The following is a 12204-nucleotide window of genomic DNA, read 5'->3' as shown; positions in this document are numbered from 1 at the left end:
CACTATTATCTCTGGTAATAGTGAGGGCAATATCAGGAAAGAAGGTGCTTAGGGGCAGAGCTGTCTCTCATGGGTGGGGAGCACAGGGCTTGAGGCAACCCCTTCCCTGTGCTCCAGGCACAGGCTCTGGGACACCCTTCTCCTGCCACCATGATGAGTGTAGTGGTGCAGAGCAGCAACATGGGTCGCCCCCATGTCCCTCCTTCTGGGTAATCCCCTGGACCGCCTTGGGATCCATCCATGGCAGGGTGTCCGCCCTGAGACTTCCAGAAGCATGGGTCCTAGTAGCCCATATGCAAACTATCCACCTCTGTTTAAGGGCCACCAGTGGTTCAGGATAAAAGTGTATCATAGCATCCTATCATACCCTTGAAAGGGTGGTCTGTCACAGAAATACCTTCCTTCAGGCCTCCGGGTTCAATTACCCTTTGAGAGAGCTCCAGCAAAACAGATTCCTGGCCCTGACTGAAGGCTGTTCCCCAGACTCAGAACACAGGATATAATTATGGGGGGGTGTTATTGAACCCAGAAATGGATCTGAAGTTCAGAAGCCAAATTACCCAAAAGAGCCACTGTAGTGTGAATTCATTAGTACTATGCCACATGTTGGACCTTCCTGGTTCATCACCCTGGGGACCTGACCAGTCCTGAATGAGGGAATTTTCTGGATCAGAGGAGGTCCCCTGCCACTGGTCTCCCAGGACTCTGCCCCTCCCTTCTGCTGGCTCCGCTCCAGCCCTGATGATACAGGGCTAGGAGCTTGGCTCTGGCTCGCTTCTAACAGCTGGCTGGGGCTCTTCAGAGACAGAGCTCCCCAGCTCTGCTTCTGTCCCCCCTAGCTGAAGTTTCCCAGGGACTGGGCTCCATGGCTGCCCCACTTCAGTTCCATCTGGCCAAAACTTCCTGGAGATTGGAGTCATGGCTACCCTGCTGAGTCAGAGCTCCATGACTGCCTGGCTGCTGCCACACCCAGCTAGATTTCACCAGTCCCAATAGCAGGGCTCTCCTACTGCTGGACTCTCACCTGGCTCACACTCTCAGGTGCTGGGGGTCTCTGGTTCAGCAACATCTGTGAACCTGCCTGACCACAGATGTTGCCAGACCAGAGTCCCAGATTTAGGAGGTTCAAACCTGTTCTATATATTCAGTATGATAGGGGAAATATTTAGTTTTTAATACATGCACATTCTCACAGCAAAATGGCCATTATTTTATCAACTATAATTGGTTAATAACATAGTAAATCGGGATGCTTTTACTAATTTGTTCTTAACCAATTAAATCACGGTGTTTTATATCATATACTTCAAAGAGCCCCAGGAGTCACATTAAAGAGCCATTTTGACTTGTAAGCCTCAGTCTGAGTATCACTGCATTAGAATGTGACTAGCTATGTGAATTAAATCAGAAACCAACCAGAATAGCCTGTGTTTTTCCATGGTAGCTAATTCTAAGGATTGATTATCCACACAGCTTGTTAAAGTCATTGAACTATCTCTAATGCCACAGTATTATTGATCACACAGGACATTTACAGTGTAATGAGGCAATGACTACATTAAAACTAATCTCATCTTGACCTAGTCTTGGGATTCACATACACAGTGAACTATATTTGATGTAGTTTTGGAGTAGAAGGTTTCTTGCCTTTGAGGTTGCGTGCAAACAACAGAACCACATCAGCAATATATCTTAGTATCATACTCACTGACTATCCAGTTCTAACATGAACAGCACTGCAGGATTCTACAAGGTAGAAAACATAAATAATAATAATAATAAACCAACTCTTTACCTTTAAAGGACACACACAACTTTGACATGTATCTGCCTGAGCAACCACCAATAATATTTTCCAGTTTGTGGCTCTTATTTATAACCAGACTGTAACAGAATGTCAGTAGCCTATGGCTGATTCATCATTCTGTGCTCTTGGGAAGTGTCCCCACATGGGGTAAATTGACAAGGTAATAGTTTAAGTACTAAGTGATTAACTAATTAGCTGCATGAGTCAGGTCCTCAGCTGGGAACAGTTAAAAAAGAGGCAGAAAAAAACCCTGTAGAGATACAAATGGTCCAAACAAGTCCAAGAGCAGAGCTTTTCCATTTTCCCAAAATATGCCTTAGTGGTAAGTAAAGGTTTGGGGAAAAGCCATGTATGCTATGAGGAACAAACACTCATAGACCAACCATATAGTAAATACAGCATGTGACATTAAACGTGTTATTGTGGTGGGTGAGGATGGTTTGCTGCAAGGAACCCAACATGAGAGAACCCCACCCTGTGACCAAGGTTTTGTCAGCCTATTCAGACTGACTTCACCTGGGAGAGTAGGTGGTGGATGATCACCACCATGCCCAGCCCTATACCTTCCTTGCTGCATCTTCACGTTAGTTACATGAAAAGATAAAACCAAAACACTACGGAGAAAGAGGACAAGATGCAAATAAATTTACTTAAATGCAGTCAGTGCAACCACTTCATTATGTGCCTCCCATCTCGTATCTCTGATGTTTTTATTTCTCCAGAACTGTAGGATTTTATACTTAATTAGTACAAAATCTCCACACCTAGCCTCCAGCCTCAATTACACCAAGCTGATGGCTCCCGTTTTCTTGCGCATTTGCTACTCCTTCAATTTGACAGTGCCTCTGGTCTGGCTACTCAACTAAATCAAAGAATAAATGTAATAATATACAGGATGTGGGCTTGATTGCCAGGAACTGCCCAAGTAGACTTGGCCAGCCCCAGGGCAACAAAGAGTTATTCCCCCTTGCAACAGCTATCTTTTGCTTACTCTTTATAGGACCCCTCGTTAGGAGCAAAGTGAGGCTGCCTCTAGTGAATCAGGCTCCCCTAGAATCCAGCTGTTCCCTCTCAATTTTCCTGAGGTGAGAGAGAAAAACTCCTGGATTCTAGTTTCACTTGGTGTATCCGTAACACACAGTCTAAATCGGTGTCTCTTTCTTTTATTAGGAAGACTGGAACAAGAGAAAGTTTTGACCTGAGGCCCCCTTTTTTCTACTGGCCATGATTTAATTGATCAAAAATCCCCCTGAAAGCCTAACAAAAGATTTCGATTGCAAGGAAGCATCACCATTTTAAGCCTGATAAAGACTCCTCTGCTGTTTGAGAAGAAAAAGCAGAAAGCTCCCAGACATGCTCTGCATATCACTAGTGATCCATAGACTACAAATTTAGAACCACTTTTCTAGCATTTTCTTATCTCTTGCTCTAAGAGCAGAACAGCTTCTCTTTCTGGTTACACCAATAATTACATACGAGAGAGTACTGACGTTAAACTACCATCCCATGCAGCAGGTAGTGCAGCTTTGAGAGCCTTTGCACAATATGAATTTTGCCAACATAGTCCCTGGAAACAAAGACACACCTGTGCTAAATAACAGTGGGCTAATCCACTATTAAAATTCATAGATTGTCCTCCAACAGAGGTTTTCATTGTTTATATAGGTGCTGCCACAGAATCATCAGTGAAAGAGATTAGCTGAGGCCAAGGTGACTTAATAACTCCATAAGGATTTTGCAGAACCCGTGTCTTAGACAAAGCTTAAATAAGATGTTTACTACAAAGGCCAAAAAATAGAAATTCTGGGAGAGCCAGGCCAGGGGGCAATTCTTCCAAAAGAGTTCTGTGATTTTTAGAATAGAGTAATCTGGTACACAGATGGATGAGAGAATAAACAGTTTTTAGAGAGGAAAATGATAGTACTGGATTCTGAAACTAAACACAGCAGGCAAGAAGATTCTGTATGGATGTTAAAAAAAATATCCCAGGCTCATGTTATTTTCTAAAGCCGATATGCTTAATCCCTCACGGAAAGAAGTGTAACTGTTATCATTATTCCAGAGGATAATGCCTGATCTCCCTAGTTATAATGCAAGCATTAATCATCATCAGGACTTAATTTGGCACATCACCAACTAGTTACCTTTCTGTTACATAAGCAGAGGTCTAATATTGTACCAAATGCCATTACCCATCCACTGGAAACTAAGGATATTAAGAAGCATGTAATTCATTAATCGTGTAGTCAACAAAAATGTTCTCAACTACATGATTAATTGATAAGGATTAGCTCTGCTACCACTCAGTCCCAGCTCATGCCAGGTCTAGAAACTACCCCCACCACGGCTCCGCACTATAAGCACTTGTAGGCTGTGTCTAGACTGGCCAATTTTTCTGGAAAATCAACCGCTTTTCCGGAAAAACTTGCGAGCTGTCTACACTGGCCGCTTGAATTTCCGCAAAAGCACTGAGGGTATGTCTACACTACCCCGCTAGTTTGAACTAGTGGGGGTAATGTAGTCATCCGCAGTTGCAAATGAAGCCTGGGATTTGAATTTCCCGGGCTTCATTTGCATGAAGCAGACCGGCGCCATTTTTAAATGCCGGCTAGTTCGGACCCCGTGCCACGCGGCTACACGCGGCACGGACTAGCTAGTTCGGATTAGGCTTCTAATCCGAACTAGCTGTACAGTTCCACGAGGCGTACAGCTAGTTCGGATTAGAAGCCTAATCCAAACTAGCTAGTCCGTGCCGCGTGTAGTCACGCGGCACGGGGTCCAAACTAGCCGGCATTTAAAAATGGTGCCGGCCGGCTTCATGCAAATGAAGCCCGGGAAATTCAAATCCCGGGCTTCATTTGCAACTGCGGATGACTACATTACCCCCGCTAGTTCGAACTAGCGAGGTAGTGTAGACATACCCTGACTTCCTACTATAAGAAATCAGTGCTTCTTGCGGAAATACTGTTCTCCTCCCATTCAGGCAAAAGTCCCTTTTGCGCAAAGGTTTTGCGCAAAAGGGCCAGTGTAGACAGCTCAGATTTGTTTTCCACAAAAAAGCCCCGATTGTGAAAATGGCGATCAGGGCTTTTTTGCGGAAAAGCGCGTCTAGATTGGCACGGACGCTTTTCCGCAAAAAGTGCCAATCTAGACGCTCTGTTCCGAAAATGCTTTTAACGGAAAATTTTTGCGTTAAAAGCATTTCCACAAAATCATGCCAATCTAGACGCAGCCGTACTGTAGAGCCACAGCGGGGGTTGATGCCGGGGCCTGGCATGAGCTGGGATTGAGCCAGCCTGCCCGTGCACCAGCTCTTAGTGCCAGGACCTGGCATCAACCCCCTCTGTGGCTCTGCACTACAAGCACTAAGAGCCAGCATAGGGGTTGATGCTGGGTCCCGGTGCAAGCTGGAACTGAGCCAGCCTGTCAACCAGTCCACTAAAAAATGTACTTGCGTGGGAGGAAGAGTGTTGTGTGTAGTTGATAGCATTAACTGATAAGCGCCCACTTATTGGTTAATCATTTAGTCGACTACTGGATAAACAACGAGAAGTCCTATAGCACTTTATAGACTAACAGATTTATTGGAGCATAAGCTTTTGTGGGCAAAGACCCACTTCATCAGATGCATGAATAAATCTGTTAAGCTACGTCTACACTGTACATTGTTGCGCAAGACAATATGCAAATGATCTGTGGTGATGCATATTCCCGTGTCTCATTTGCATACCTGATGAGCCGCCATTTTTGCAGCAGGAGTTTTGCGCAAGAAGGAGCTGTCTACACTGCTCCTTCTTGTACAAAAACCTGCTCTTGCGCAGGACCCGTTCTTTCTGAAAATAAGCGGCAAAACGGCTCCTGCACAAGAGGGGTTTTTTACGCAAGAAGGAGCAGTGTAGACAGCTCTTTCTTGCACAAAAGCCCCTTCTGCAAAATGGTGGCTCATTAGGTATGCAAATGAGGCACGGCGGTACTCATCACCATGCCTCATTTACATATCTTCTTGCTCAACAATGTGCAGTGTAGATGTAGCCTTAGTCTATAAGGTGCCACAGGACTTCACATTGTTTATGTGGATTCAGACTAAAATGGCTACCCCTCTCATACTTATACCTACTGGAGACTGTTTGCTACAATCCTGGAAAGAAGATGACAAGATTGGCTGATGGAACAATATTACAGAAATATTGTTGTTTCTATAAGGCTAGGTCACTATAGCCTTTTGTCAGAAAAAGCTATGCAAACTGAGCTCCGCAATTTGTGTAGCTTTTTCCAATTGCTTTTCCGGAAGAGGCTCCATCTAGACAGAGCCAAATGGCAGAAAAGCCTCCTCTTTTGGAGGAGCCCTTATTCCTCGTAGAACAAGGTATACAGGGCTCCCCAAAAGAGCGTTTGCTCGCTCTTCCGCAAAAAAAAGCAAAAGAGCAAACGCATTCCTTGGACGCAGTGGAGTTTTTCCAGGATAACAGCCCTGGGACTGGAGCTCTCCATCCCCAAACAGGCAGCAGCAGGATGAGCGCCCTATGCACACTGCCCTGCCCATGTGCCCCATGCCCAGCCTGAAGAGACCTTCACCTGGAGCAGGGCAGTGCATCTGCAACTGCAAGGGGTCATACAGCCAGAGGACGCACATTGCCCATAGGGAGCTGCAACGGGACTTCCCCTTTGGTATCCTGGAAAAACCCAACGGTCTAGACGTACCCTAAGAGAGTTTATAGCCAAGGTATGAGCACATGTATCCCATTGCACGCACATTCCAAACTGTTGCTAATCACTGACACCCCAGGGAAAACTTTGAAAAAGATTCCATTTAAAAATATTTCCACTTTTATACCATCTATATTCCCCATCTTTCTTTCTTTACTCCTCAGGGCATATGATTAAGCCCTGATTTCTGTTTCTCAAGAGTTCATCATCTATTTATTCTTCACCCAAAGGCATAATCCTTTGTGATATCACAGTTACTTCCGCAGAAACTGAAAAATAGGACATCACGTGAGGAACAGCATGAGATATTTCTTATTCTTTGTTTCTTAGTACTAAAACATGTGAGAAAGACTGGCTCGGGGCTCAGGCTATCGAGTCACCTCTGGATCAGCTCTGATCCAGGGTATTAGTGACCACATTGTACATCATGTCACTGCCCTCCAATGACACTTTGATAATCCTATGGGAAATTAATTGGTCCATTTACTATGCCAGCCTGATCTACTCAATGAGAGTTGGATCAGACCTCCAATGAATAAAATAATGCATCGCAATGGGCATTCTCAGTAGAAAGTTCAAAGACTACTTTTAATGCCCAGTCAAATTATTTTCTCAGCTCTAGATCTAGTCCTCTCCAGTTCAGGGTTGTATGACAGCTTGTAGTGTTGGTGTCTGTGTTAAACCTGTTCTGTCCATAGAGGAATCCAATCTCCAATCCTATCATTTAGTGATCTTTAGATAACACGAAATTCACAGAGGAAAAAGGATATATATTGTGCAAGAAGAAATGTTTTTAATAATATATGTGTGAGTCATCTGCAGCAGGACTGTACAAAAATAGTTCCACACTGAAAGATTTGAATGATCAGCACCAAAGACGCTGATTTTTATTGAGCTGGATATTTCTTGGGTATGTGTACCATTAATTTGATAAGCCGACCATGTCCCTGACATTCTTAGTAACCAGCTATAACTGGGTATGTGGATGCTTCTACAACAATTAACAAAAAGCAGTTCCATTATCGTGCAGCCTTTAGCACGGAATGATTCACAGCGCATATGAATCTCACAGCCAAAACCTTTGACAGTGCAGCTTCTAGTGATAAAAGCAATGTGCTTCTCTCTCACTTGTGACTGCCTGATTAAAGCCTCTAAATATTTTGTTTTCACAGTACTCCCTCTGACCAAACTACTACCTCACAAACAACTGACCTATAATTCCAAATTCATTCCACACTTTGCTCATTGCTGAGGAGTTAAACAATGCGTAAAAATCATTGGTATCTCCTCCCCACCTTTAAATCTCACCTAATAATCCCCATTTTTCAGTTATTTCAACAGTAAACCACCATGTTGTGCTAAACTTCTCAACTAAACATATAAAGCAATGAGAGGAAGAAAATAAACTATCATTAATTTCATGTCAAAAAGGCAACTGCATAAGCATATGAGCTATATCGTTACATCAGTGTTTAAAAAGAACCCTTCATTGATTTCAGTAGGAATTCCACTTCAAACCTGATGGTACAAAACAACATCAATGTCAGTGTAGTTCTGATTGAAAATCCATAGTAATATGAGGCCCCTTGTTCTGTGTATTCCTCCCTCCTTTCTTCCCCTTACCTGATGTCATCTCCCCTGCAATCATGTCTTGTTAGCCTTTACTTAGGAGTTGATCATACAAGTCCCTTATTTATATGAATAATCCACTAAAAACTATTGGATAACTCATGTGAGTAAAGACAATTCTGATTGATGGAATTCTAAGCGTGTAATCCTGCAAATACAGATGAATCACTTTACTGATGTAAATGGCCTCATTGATTGATGTCAGTAAAATCCTCACAATCAGAATGCTACACTGAATGGTAAGACTGGGCCCTAAGGCCTGGTCTACAGGACATGAGGAAGGTCATCATAAGATACGCACCTCCAGCTACACAAAATGCATAGGTGCAATCGTCTTACCTTAAGCTGAGCCTTGGCACATCCACACTCCCGTCGGCTTCCATTACTCCTCGCAAAAGCAGGAGTACCGGATGCTGGTGTGGGCTGCCCTCAATGTTCAACTTATGGGTTTATACTTAACCCGCTAAAACGAATGCCTGAAGCTTGACCTCCAGAGCATCAATCTTCCAGTAAGTATTGGCATTCCCTAATGCTGTGGTCACCAACCCGTAGATCGCAATCGACTCTTCAATCAGGTGGGGGCTCAACCAGTCGATTGCGAGGCATTTGCCTCCCCCCTTTTCGCCTTGCCCCCAAGAAGAAGCCCCAGCTGACACTACCTCCAGCGACAATGGAGGTAGCGCCAGCTTCCTGTGGTGTGGGAGGGAAGTCCCTCAGCTGCACACCACGTCTGGGGTTTCAGGAAGTGCATAGGTTGCTCTCCCCTCCCCCAAAACAGCCGGCGCATTTCCTGAAAGCCTAGGTCTGTCACACACTGGTGACTTCCTTCCCCTGTTGCCTTCCTGTGCAGGGAGGGGGAGAGTAGGAGTCCCAGGACCTTGCCAGCTCCAACTGCTCAGGAAGTGCACGGCTGCCATGGTGAGCGGAGAAGCAGGGCGCAAGTGCTTCTTGAGCAGTTGAAGCTGGCGCAGTCCCCCACCCCACATGCAGGAAAGCAGCAGGGGGAAGGAAATCGCCGGTGCGCAACAGACCTGGCTGTTCAGGAATCGTGCCCGGCTGTTTGGGGAGGAGGAAGCAGCGCACATGCTTCCTGAGACCCAGACCTGGCACGCAGCTGCAGGATCCCCAGATACTGACCCCAGCTGTCCCCTCCCCCTTGCCAGACCCTCCCACACACACAAGTACCCTGTTCCAGCCCCCACCAGCACCCTGTCTCCTGCCCCCACGAGCACCTTTCCCGTGCCCCAGCAGCCACCAGCGCCCTTCCCCAGCACCCTGCTCTGTGCCCCCATCAACACAGTTGGGGCCACATTAGTGAGGCTTGCGGGGGCTTGGAGGGGTTGTTTTTTTGCATCTCATTTGTGTGTCCCCGACTGACTTTTCTGTGAGTCAGTGACTCCTGACTCAAAACAGGTTCCCCGCCCCATCATAAATAAAGACAATGCTGAAACCTTTTGTGTTTTGACATAATATTTTATTTAAAAATTATGCCTGGCCAACAAGCTCCCAACTGGGGCCAAGCCCCCATCTGGCTGCAGCATCATAACACTCCTGCACCACCACCCCCAGACCTCAAATCTAAGCCTAGTGTACACTGGAACCCCTGTCCTGAGCCTCTCATATCCCCAAACTCCTGCACCCCAATATCCCCAGACTCCTGCCACAACACTCCTGCACTATCCACATCCCAAAAATCTGTGTTCTGAGCCCATGATACTCCAAACCTCCCTGCCCTGAGCCCTTCATACATCCCAACCCAAACTCCTGCACCCTCACATCCACAAGCCTGTGGCTTGCTCAGCACCCCAACGCTCCACCTGACTCCAACACTCCCCAGCCTGGAGTCCCCTCCCTGAGCCAGCATCCCCTTCTGCACCTCTTCTTGCATCCAAATTCTCTCCCAGAGTTTGCACCTCTCACCCCTTCCCACACCCAAATCCTTTATTCCCACCCCAGAGCCTGCACTTCCTGTCTCAATCCATTGATAGTGCATAAGGGCTGGGGATAGCAACTGATGGAGAGAAGGGGCACAGAGAGGGTGGGGGTCTCAAGGAAGAGGTGGGGTCTTGAGGAGGGGATGGGGCAGATCTTGGTTTGTCCTGACGTTTAAAAAGTGATCTTCGGTGTAAAAAGGTTGGAGACCACTGCCCTAAGGCTATTAGCCCCTTGAGCAACCACCATATACTCATTATGCAAACTCCATACATGTGCCAAGTTCTGTTCACTTAAGTGGGATTTCTTGCATAAGTACGGACTAGTCATAAGCCTAAGAAATTATACAAACTTTTAGCTACCTATAACATATTGCCTTATAAAATATTTAATATTTTACACAAGTGAAGCCTGCCATATAAAAGCACAGAGAAACTATGATTAAAACATCTTTCTCAGGCCATTCAGAAAGGAGCAATAAAAGGCATGATTTTTTTCTATGTGCCTTACCTTTAATAAGTATTTTAAGGGCTTAAAAATATGGTTTGTGATCAAATTATAAAGAGCACCATTTTGGTTACCCTGATCACTATTTTTAATTGCAGAATATTTTCTCCTCTTGGGTACTGTTCAATTGTTGTTTTCAGGTGCTGGTTTCAAGCCGACAAATGAGGGGAAATATTGTCAAGAGTTTAGGATTATGCATCTGGGAGCCATTGGAAATCAAGAACATACACCTTGAAAATCAGCAAACCTTGTGATATTATCAGTTTTTACAAGGAACAATAATAGATAAATGTGTTCGATATTTTCCTGAATTTGCGTTGCTATTTACTGTTCTGCCCATAAACTGAACAAAGTTCTGAGCCCTCCTATTACTTCCCTAGGTAAACGCTGGATTTAACACGATGCTTGTCGGGGTGCAGTGAAATGTGCTGCTAAGACAAGCGGGGCTGGAGGCTTCATGCGGATGTTTCCTGTCTCTTATGAGCTGGGATATATTGTTTATCTTAGAGCAGATGTAAGTCATTAATTTGTTTTTATTATTAATTATATCTGAGGATTTCAAACTGTTTTAACCGAGGAACTAGCTGAAGCCTCCCAACGTCCCTGCGAAATGAAGAATTTTGCAGGTGATGCAATGAGGAAGGGGTTTAAGCACAAGTCTGGGACAGAATCTGATGGCAATGACAAGACTCTGGTTAAGTTCAGTGGGGAAGTGAATCAAGTCTCCTGCCGCTTGACGCTACGCCTGAGCCACGAGCACTTCTCTTTGTTTTCTCTTCGTATCCTCCCCTGCAGGGATGAAAGCCGCACGGTGAAAGTCCCGAAAGCACCCTCATGCAGTCGCCAGCCCCGCTTGTCTTAGCAGGGCTCTTCACTGCACCCCTGACAAGCATCACCCTGTACAGCTGCAGCTAGAGACGCGAGCTGCCAGCGCTGCCCAGAAAGGAAGCAAACGCCCCGCAGCCAAAGCCGTTTGCTAGGACAAACAGAGGCTTTCAGACCCCTTGTTCAGTGCAAACAGGCCTGGCAAAGGGCCTGGGAAATGAGGGCTCGGCAGCATTGAAAGCCGCATGGTCCATGTGGGGAACTGAGGAGTCCTCCCACAGCCGGGAGCTCCCGGCTCAGCACGTGTGAGGGAAGGGAGGGATCCGATCAGGAATCTGAAGAAACCGGAGGGAAGCTCGAACACAGGGGCTCTTGGAAAGTTCGCTTGTTCTCTGGATACCGCTGGCCGCCCGCAGCCCCTTTCTCCTCCTCCCCTTTCCCTCTCGCCTCCTCCCAAGCCCTTCGCTGCAGAGCGTGTGGCTTGCAGAGGAAGGAGACACGCGGTTACAAGTGCGGGGGAACCCGGCAGGGCGGCGAGGCGGCGCGGAGAGAGCGCGGGGAGGAAGGGCTGTTGCTAGCTTAATGCCCAGCTTGGCTCCTGCCCGCTCCCTGTGCAGGGGTCTGCGTGCAGCAGCCAGGGGAGACAGAGCAAAGACAAAGGGACGCCGGGTGCCTAGCTCTGACAGGGTCTGTAACAAGTGCGATGGCGGGGGGAGGGGAGATTACACAAGGGCGAAGTGGCAAACGGGGGCCGATATCATACTGATCCCACTGTCCCACCGACGCACAGCGTTGCG

The 12204-nt window shown here is 46.3% G+C and overlaps 1 long non-coding RNA gene across 1 annotated transcript in view; it reads right to left on the bottom strand.

Moving 5' to 3' along the window:
- The window catches only part of LOC142830301 (uncharacterized), a 56909-nt gene extending 54993 nt beyond the window's left edge, over positions 1-1916 (bottom strand). The window contains exon 1 of the long non-coding RNA XR_012905458.2: positions 1796-1916. This is a non-coding gene — a long non-coding RNA (uncharacterized LOC142830301). The remainder of the gene's footprint in view (positions 1-1795) is intronic.
- Positions 1917-12204: the final 10288 nt, after the last annotated feature.

Source organism: Pelodiscus sinensis, chromosome 7, assembly GCF_052426305.1.
Source record: "Pelodiscus sinensis isolate ZL-2025 chromosome 7, ASM5242630v1, whole genome shotgun sequence".
In the NCBI taxonomy this organism is placed as follows: domain Eukaryota; kingdom Metazoa; phylum Chordata; order Testudines; family Trionychidae; genus Pelodiscus; species Pelodiscus sinensis.
This window is presented reverse-complemented; position numbering and strand designations above follow the sequence as displayed.